The 7,500-nt window shown below is 36.9% G+C and overlaps 15 non-coding genes across 15 annotated transcripts in view; all 15 read right to left on the bottom strand.

Moving 5' to 3' along the window:
• Positions 1 to 935: 935 nt before the first annotated feature.
• LOC133164653 (5S ribosomal RNA) lies at positions 936 to 1,054 on the bottom strand. The gene has a single exon (XR_009717143.1). It is a non-coding gene; the product is annotated as a 5S ribosomal RNA (ribosomal RNA).
• Positions 1,055 to 1,375: 321 nt separating this feature from the next.
• LOC133164652 (5S ribosomal RNA) lies at positions 1,376 to 1,494 on the bottom strand. Its single transcript, XR_009717142.1, has one exon. It is a non-coding gene; the product is annotated as a 5S ribosomal RNA (ribosomal RNA).
• A 191-nt stretch (positions 1,495 to 1,685) lies between these two features.
• Positions 1,686 to 1,804, bottom strand: LOC133164651 (5S ribosomal RNA). Its single transcript, XR_009717141.1, has one exon. It is a non-coding gene; the product is annotated as a 5S ribosomal RNA (ribosomal RNA).
• A 496-nt stretch (positions 1,805 to 2,300) lies between these two features.
• LOC133164388 (5S ribosomal RNA) lies at positions 2,301 to 2,419 on the bottom strand. Its single transcript, XR_009716901.1, has one exon. It is a non-coding gene; the product is annotated as a 5S ribosomal RNA (ribosomal RNA).
• A 393-nt stretch (positions 2,420 to 2,812) lies between these two features.
• LOC133164650 (5S ribosomal RNA) lies at positions 2,813 to 2,931 on the bottom strand. The gene has a single exon (XR_009717140.1). It is a non-coding gene; the product is annotated as a 5S ribosomal RNA (ribosomal RNA).
• Positions 2,932 to 3,260: 329 nt separating this feature from the next.
• LOC133163986 (5S ribosomal RNA) lies at positions 3,261 to 3,379 on the bottom strand. Its single transcript, XR_009716515.1, has one exon. It is a non-coding gene; the product is annotated as a 5S ribosomal RNA (ribosomal RNA).
• A 321-nt stretch (positions 3,380 to 3,700) lies between these two features.
• Positions 3,701 to 3,819, bottom strand: LOC133164786 (5S ribosomal RNA). Its single transcript, XR_009717270.1, has one exon. It is a non-coding gene; the product is annotated as a 5S ribosomal RNA (ribosomal RNA).
• Positions 3,820 to 4,140: 321 nt separating this feature from the next.
• On the bottom strand, positions 4,141 to 4,259 carry LOC133164036 (5S ribosomal RNA). Its single transcript, XR_009716563.1, has one exon. It is a non-coding gene; the product is annotated as a 5S ribosomal RNA (ribosomal RNA).
• Positions 4,260 to 4,600: 341 nt separating this feature from the next.
• On the bottom strand, positions 4,601 to 4,719 carry LOC133164359 (5S ribosomal RNA). The gene has a single exon (XR_009716872.1). It is a non-coding gene; the product is annotated as a 5S ribosomal RNA (ribosomal RNA).
• Positions 4,720 to 5,044: 325 nt separating this feature from the next.
• LOC133164649 (5S ribosomal RNA) lies at positions 5,045 to 5,163 on the bottom strand. The gene has a single exon (XR_009717139.1). It is a non-coding gene; the product is annotated as a 5S ribosomal RNA (ribosomal RNA).
• Positions 5,164 to 5,356: 193 nt separating this feature from the next.
• Positions 5,357 to 5,475, bottom strand: LOC133164648 (5S ribosomal RNA). The gene has a single exon (XR_009717138.1). It is a non-coding gene; the product is annotated as a 5S ribosomal RNA (ribosomal RNA).
• Positions 5,476 to 6,055: 580 nt separating this feature from the next.
• LOC133164387 (5S ribosomal RNA) lies at positions 6,056 to 6,174 on the bottom strand. Its single transcript, XR_009716900.1, has one exon. It is a non-coding gene; the product is annotated as a 5S ribosomal RNA (ribosomal RNA).
• Positions 6,175 to 6,511: 337 nt separating this feature from the next.
• On the bottom strand, positions 6,512 to 6,630 carry LOC133164646 (5S ribosomal RNA). The gene has a single exon (XR_009717136.1). It is a non-coding gene; the product is annotated as a 5S ribosomal RNA (ribosomal RNA).
• A 337-nt stretch (positions 6,631 to 6,967) lies between these two features.
• Positions 6,968 to 7,086, bottom strand: LOC133163984 (5S ribosomal RNA). The gene has a single exon (XR_009716513.1). It is a non-coding gene; the product is annotated as a 5S ribosomal RNA (ribosomal RNA).
• Positions 7,087 to 7,399: 313 nt separating this feature from the next.
• The window catches only part of LOC133164785 (5S ribosomal RNA), a 119-nt gene continuing 18 nt past the window's right edge, over positions 7,400 to 7,500 (bottom strand). The window contains exon 1 of the ribosomal RNA XR_009717269.1: positions 7,400 to 7,500. This exon is cut by the window's right edge and continues 18 nt beyond it. This is a non-coding gene — a ribosomal RNA (5S ribosomal RNA).

Raw genomic sequence — 7,500 nt, 5'->3', positions numbered from 1 at the left:
TCTCCACCTATTAGTTTCAATTCACAGTTTAATTAGCAGTTTCAATCAGCAAATAACAAAATGCGTATTACAGGTAATATTTTATTTCACAACACTTTGCCTTGTTCCTTTCGTCTCTGCTGTTCATTTCAAACACGCTCCATACGACCGCAATGCTCTCGTATCAGACAAGGCTTGCTCGATCACCTGCTCGTTTGCTGTCTCACAATGTACCCTACACAAATCCGAAACATTTGTTGCGGCTCCGAGTCACGACGAGGGGCAAGTTTTGGTTTCCAAGGGTGTTTTTATTCCTCTTCAACGTCTCTCCCATACAGAGCCGCCGTGTGCGCATGGAGCGCGGTGGTGCGTTTAGGGGCAGTCGGAGAAATCAACGCCAACAAAAAAAATGACATCCAGCCTAGTTAAGACCATACCAAAGACTTTAAAAATGGGACCCATTGCCTCCCTGCGTGTGTGACGATCTTTGGGACTTAAAAAAAAAAAAAAAAAAAAAAATTAAAAAAAAATCATAAAAATTGGGTGCGTATTATACATGGGTACAAGCTTTTTTCCAGCATCAGCATGCCATTGTTAGGGGTGCGTACTATACATGGGGGCGCACTATACATGGAAAAAAACGGTAAGTAGTATGGCCGTAAGGCCGTGATCACACTCAAAATCGTGCATTTTATATATAATGCTACGGATGACGCCAATATAGGTTGGAAACTCGGGTTATAATTTCAATGTCGGAGTTTAAACTCGGCTTGCAGTTTCCGAATGCCATACGTAATGGGTGTTGTAAGTAAGTAAGTAAGTAAGTTAGTAAGTAAGTAAGTAAGTAAGTAAGTAAGTAAGTAAGTAAGTAAGTAAGTAAGTAAGTAAGTAAGTAAGTAAGTAAATAAATAAATAAATAAATAAATAAATAAATAAATAAATAAATAAATAAATAAAGCTTACAGCACCTGGTATTCCCAGGCGGTCTCCCATCCAAGTACTAACCAGGCCCGACCCTGCTTAGCTTCCGAGATCGGACGAGATCGGGCGTTCTCAGGGTAGTATGGCCGTAAGCCGTGATCACATTAAAAATCGTGCGTTTTATATATAATGCTACGGATGACGCCACTAGGTTGGAAACGCGGGTTATAATTTCAATGTCGGAGTTTAAACTCGGCTTGCAGTTTCCGAATGCCATACGTAATGGGTGTTGTAAGTAAGTAAGTAAGTAAGTAAGTAAGTAAGTAAGTAAGTAAGTAAGTAAGTAAGTAAGTAAGTAAGTAAGTAAGTAAGTAAGTAAGTAAGTAAGTAAGTAAGTAAGTAAGTAAGTAAGTAAGTAAGTAAGTAAGTAAGTAAATAAATAAATAAATAAATAAATAAATAAATAAATAAATAAAGCTTACAGCACCTGGTATTCCCAGGCGGTCTCCCATCCAAGTACTAACCAGGCCCGACCCTGCTTAGCTTCCGAGATCGGACGAGATCGGGCGTTCTCAGGGTAGTATGGCCGTAAGCCGTGATCACATTAAAAAATGTGCGTTTTATATATAATGCTACGGATGACGCCACGGTTGGAAACTCGGGTTATAATTTCAATGTCGGAGTTTAAACTCGGCTTGCAGTTTCCGAATGCCATACGTAATGGGTGTTGTAAGTAAGTAAGTAAGTAAGTAAGTAAGTAAATAAATAAATAAATAAATAAATAAAGCTTACAGCACCTGGTATTCCCAGGCGGTCTCCCATCCAAGTACTAACCAGGCCCGACCCTGCTTAGCTTCCGAGATCGGACGAGATCGGGCGTTCTCAGGGTAGTATGGCCGTAAGCCGTGATCACATTAAAAATCGTGCGTTTTATATATAATGCTACGGATGACGCCACGGTTGGAAACTCGGGTTATAATTTCAATGTCGGAGTTTAAACTCGGCTTGCAGTTTCCGAATGCCATACGTAATGGGTGTTGTAAGTAAGTAAGTAAGTAAGTAAGTAAGTAAGTAAGTAAGTAAGTAAGTAAGTAGTATGGCCGTAAGGCCGTGATCACACTCAAAATCGTGCATTTTATATATAATGCTACGGATGACGCCAATATAGGTTGGAAACTCGGGTTATAATTTCAATGTCGGAGTTTAAACTCGGCTTGCAGTTTCCGAATGCCATACGTAATGGGTGTTGTAAGTAAGTAAGTAAGTAAGTAAGTAAGTAAGTAAGTAAGTAAGTAAGTAAGTAAGTAAGTAAGTAAGTAAGTAAGTAAGTAAGTAAGTAAGTAAGTAAGTAAGTAAGTAAGTAAGTAAGTAAGTAAATAAATAAATAAATAAATAAATAAAGCTTACAGCACCTGGTATTCCCAGGCGGTCTCCCATCCAAGTACTAACCAGGCCCGACCCTGCTTAGCTTCCGAGATCGGACGAGATGGGGCGTTCTCAGGGTAGTATGGCCGTAAGCCGTGATCACATTAAAAATCATGCGTTTTATATATAATGCTACGGATGACGCCACTAGGTTGGAAACTCGGGTTATAATTTCAATGTCGGAGTTTAAACTCGGCTTGCAGTTTCCGAATGCCATACGTAATGGGTGTTGTAAGTAAGTAAGTAAGTGAGTAAGTAAGTAAGTAAGTAAGTAAGTAAGTAAGTAAGTAAGTAAGTAAGTAAGTAAGTAAGTAAGTAAGTAAGTAAGTAAGTAAGTAAGTAAGTAAGTAAGTAAGTAAGTAAGTAAGTAAGTAAGTAAGTAAGTAAGTAAGTAAGTAAGTAAGTAAGTAAGTAAGTAAATAAATAAATAAATAAATAAATAAATAAATAAATAAATAAATAAATAAATAAATAAATAAATAAATAAAGCTTACAGCACCTGGTATTCCCAGGCGGTCTCCCATCCAAGTACTAACCAGGCCCGACCCTGCTTAGCTTCCGAGATCGGACGAGATCGGGCGTTCTCAGGGTAGTATGGCCGTAAGCCGTGATCACATTAAAAATCGTGCGTTTTATATATAATGCTACGGATGACGCCACTAGGTTGGAAACTCGGGTTATAATTTCAATGTCGGAGTTTAAACTCGGCTTGCAGTTTCCGAATGCCATACGTAATGGGTGTTGTAAGTAAGTAAGTAAGTAAGTAAGTAAGTAAGTAAGTAAGTAAGTAAGTAAGTAAGTAAGTAAGTAAGTAAGTAAGTAAGTAAGTAAGTAAGTAAGTAAGTAAGTAAATAAATAAATAAATAAATAAATAAATAAATAAATAAATAAATAAATAAATAAATAAATAAATAAATAAATAAATAAATAAATAAAGCTTACAGCACCTGGTATTCCCAGGCGGTCTCCCATCCAAGTACTAACCAGGCCCGACCCTACTTAGCTTCCGAGATCAGACGAGATCGGGCGTTCTCAGGGTAGTATGGCCGTAAGCCGTGATCACATTAAAAATCGTGCGTTTTATATATAATGCTACGGATGACGCCACTCGGTTGGAAACTCGGGTTATAATTTCAATGTCGGAGTTTAAACTCGGCTTGCAGTTTCCGAATGCCATACGTAATGGGTGTTGTAAGTAAGTAAGTAAGTAAGTAAGTAAGTAAGTAAGTAAGTAAGTAAGTAAGTAAGTAAGTAAGTAAGTAAGTAAGTAAGTAAGTAAGTAAGTAAGTAAGTAAGTAAGTAAGTAAATAAATAAATAAATAAATAAATAAATAAATAAATAAATAAATAAATAAATAAATAAATAAATAAATAAAGCTTACAGCACCTGGCATTCCCAGGCGGTCTCCCATCCAAGTACTAACCAGGCCCAACCCTGCTTAGCTTCCGAGATCGGACGAGATCGGGCGTTCTCAGGGTAGTATGGCCGTAAGCCGTGATCACATTAAAAATCGTGCGTTTTATATATAATGCTACGGATGACGCCACTAGGTTGGAAACGCGGGTTATAATTTCAATGTCGGAGTTTAAACTCGGCTTGCAGTTTCCGAATGCCATACGTAATGGGTGTTGTAAGTAAGTAAGTAAGTAAGTAAGTAAGTAAGTAAGTAAGTAAGTAAGTAAGTAAGTAAGTAAGTAAGTAAGTAAGTAAGTAAGTAAGTAAGTAAGTAAGTAAGTAAGTAAGTAAGTAAGTAAGTAAATAAATAAATAAATAAATAAATAAATAAATAAATAAATAAATAAATAAATAAATAAAGCTTACAGCACCTGGTATTCCCAGGCGGTCTCCCATCCAAGTACTAACCAGGACCGACCCTGCTTAGCTTCCGAGATCGGACGAGATCGGGCGTTCTCAGGGTAGTATGGCCGTAAGCCGTGATCACATTAAAAATCGTGCGTTTTATATATAATGCTACGGATGACGCCACTAGGTTGGAAACTCGGGTTATAATTTCAATGTCGGAGTTTAAACTCGGCTTGCAGTTTCCGAATGCCATACGTAATGGGTGTTGTAAGTAAGTAAGTAAGTAAGTAAGTAAGTAAGTAAGTAAGTAAGTAAGTAAGTAAGTAAGTAAGTAAGTAAGTAAGTAAGTAAGTAAGTAAGTAAGTAAGTAAGTAAGTAAGTAAGTAAGTAAGTAAGTAAGTAAGTAAGTAAGTAAGTAAGTAAGTAAATAAATAAATAAATAAATAAATAAATAAATAAATAAATAAATAAAGCTTACAGCACCTGGTATTCCCAGGCGGTCTCCCATCCAAGTCCTAACCAGGCCCGACCCTGCTTAGCTTCCGAGATCGGACGAGATCGGGCGTTCTCAGGGTAGTATGGCCGTAAGCCGTGATCACATTAAAAATCGTGCGTTTTATATATAATGCTACGGATGACGCCACTAGGTTGGAAACGCGGGTTATAATTTCAATGTCGGAGTTTAAACTCGGCTTGCAGTTTCCGAATGCCATACGTAATGGGTGTTGTAAGTAAGTAAGTAAGTAAGTAAGTAAGTAAGTAAGTAAGTAAGTAAGTAAGTAAGTAAGTAAGTAAGTAAGTAAGTAAGTAAGTAAGTAAGTAAGTAAGTAAGTAAGTAAGTAAGTAAGTAAGTAAGTAAGTAAGTAAGTAAGTAAATAAATAAATAAATAAATAAATAAATAAATAAATAAATAAAGCTTACAGCACCTGGTATTCCCAGGCGGTCTCCCATCCAAGTACTAACCAGGCCCGACCCTGCTTAGCTTCCGAGATCGGACGAGATCGGGCGTTCTCAGGGTAGTATGGCCGTAAGCCGTGATCACATTAAAAAATGTGCGTTTTATATATAATGCTACGGATGACGCCACTAGGTTGGAAACTCGGGTTATAATTTCAATGTCGGAGTTTAAACTCGGCTTGCAGTTTCCGAATGCCATACGTAATGGGTGTTGTAAGTAAGTAAGTAAGTAAGTAAGTAAGTAAATAAATAAATAAATAAATAAATAAAGCTTACAGCACCTGGTATTCCCAGGCGGTCTCCCATCCAAGTACTAACCAGGCCCGACCCTGCTTAGCTTCCGAGATCGGACGAGATCGGGCGTTCTCAGGGTAGTATGGCCGTAAGCCGTGATCACATTAAAAATCGTGCGTTTTATATATAATGCTACGGATGACGCCACGGTTGGAAACTCGGGTTATAATTTCAATGTCGGAGTTTAAACTCGGCTTGCAGTTTCCGAATGCCATACGTAATGGGTGTTGTAAGTAAGTAAGTAAGTAAGTAAGTAAGTAAGTAAGTAAGTAAGTAAGTAAGTAAGTAAGTAAGTAAGTAGTATGGCCGTAAGGCCGTGATCACACTCAAAATCGTGCATTTTATATATAATGCTACGGATGACGCCAATATAGGTTGGAAACTCGGGTTATAATTTCAATGTCGGAGTTTAAACTCGGCTTGCAGTTTCCGAATGCCATACGTAATGGGTGTTGTAAGTAAGTAAGTAAGTAAGTAAGTAAGTAAGTAAGTAAGTAAGTAAGTAAGTAAGTAAGTAAGTAAGTAAGTAAGTAAGTAAGTAAGTAAGTAAGTAAGTAAGTAAGTAAGTAAGTAAGTAAGTAAGTAAGTAAGTAAGTAAGTAAGTAAGTAAGTAAGTAAGTAAGTAAGTAAGTAAGTAAGTAAGTAAGTAAATAAATAAATAAATAAATAAATAAAGCTTACAGCACCTGGTATTCCCAGGCGGTCTCCCATCCAAGTACTAACCAGGCCCGACCCTGCTTAGCTTCCGAGATCGGACGAGATGGGGCGTTCTCAGGGTAGTATGGCCGTAAGCCGTGATCACATTAAAAATCATGCGTTTTATATATAATGCTACGGATGACGCCACTAGGTTGGAAACTCGGGTTATAATTTCAATGTCGGAGTTTAAACTCGGCTTGCAGTTTCCGAATGCCATACGTAATGGGTGTTGTAAGTAAGTAAGTAAGTGAGTAAGTAAGTAAGTAAGTAAGTAAGTAAGTAAGTAAGTAAGTAAGTAAGTAAGTAAGTAAGTAAGTAAGTAAGTAAGTAAGTAAGTAAGTAAGTAAGTAAGTAAGTAAGTAAGTAAGTAAGTAAGTAAATAAATAAATAAATAAATAAATAAATAAATAAATAAATAAATAAATAAATAAAGCTTACAGCACCTGGTATTCCCAGGCGGTCTCCCATCCAAGTACTAACCAGGCCCGACCCTGCTTAGCTTCCGAGATCGGACGAGATCGGGCGTTCTCAGGGTAGTATGGCCGTAAGCCGTGATCACATTAAAAATCGTGCGTTTTATATATAATGCTACGGATGACGCCACTAGGTTGGAAACTCGGGTTATAATTTCAATGTCGGAGTTTAAACTCGGCTTGCAGTTTCCGAATGCCATACGTAATGGGTGTTGTAAGTAAGTAAGTAAGTAAGTAAGTAAGTAAGTAAGTAAGTAAGTAAGTAAGTAAGTAAGTAAGTAAGTAAGTAAGTAAGTAAGTAAGTAAGTAAGTAAGTAAGTAAGTAAGTAAGTAAATAAATAAATAAATAAATAAATAAATAAATAAATAAATAAATAAATAAATAAATAAATAAATAAATAAATAAATAAATAAAGCTTACAGCACCTGGTATTCCCAGGCGGTCTCCCATCCAAGTACTAACCAGGCCCGACCCTACTTAGCTTCCGAGATCAGACGAGATCGGGCGTTCTCAGGGTAGTATGGCCGTAAGCCGTGATCACATTAAAAATCGTGCGTTTTATATATAATGCTACGGATGACGCCACTCGGTTGGAAACTCGGGTTATAATTTCAATGTCGGAGTTTAAACTCGGCTTGCAGTTTCCGAATGCCATACGTAATGGGTGTTGTAAGTAAGTAAGTAAGTAAGTAAGTAAGTAAGTAAGTAAGTAAGTAAGTAAGTAAGTAAGTAAGTAAGTAAGTAAGTAAGTAAGTAAGTAAGTAAGTAAGTAAGTAAGTAAGTAAATAAATAAATAAATAAATAAATAAATAAATAAATAAATAAATAAATAAATAAATAAATAAAGCTTACAGCACCTGGCATTCCCAGGCGGTCTCCCATCCAAGTACTAACCAGGCCCAACCCTGCTTAGCTTCCGAGATCGGACGAGATCGGGCGTTCTCAG

Source organism: Syngnathus typhle, linkage group LG12 (genome assembly GCF_033458585.1).
Source record: "Syngnathus typhle isolate RoL2023-S1 ecotype Sweden linkage group LG12, RoL_Styp_1.0, whole genome shotgun sequence".
NCBI lineage: Eukaryota > Metazoa > Chordata > Actinopteri > Syngnathiformes > Syngnathidae > Syngnathus > Syngnathus typhle.
Note: the sequence above shows the minus strand (reverse complement) of the source record. Positions and strands in the feature narration are given on the sequence as shown.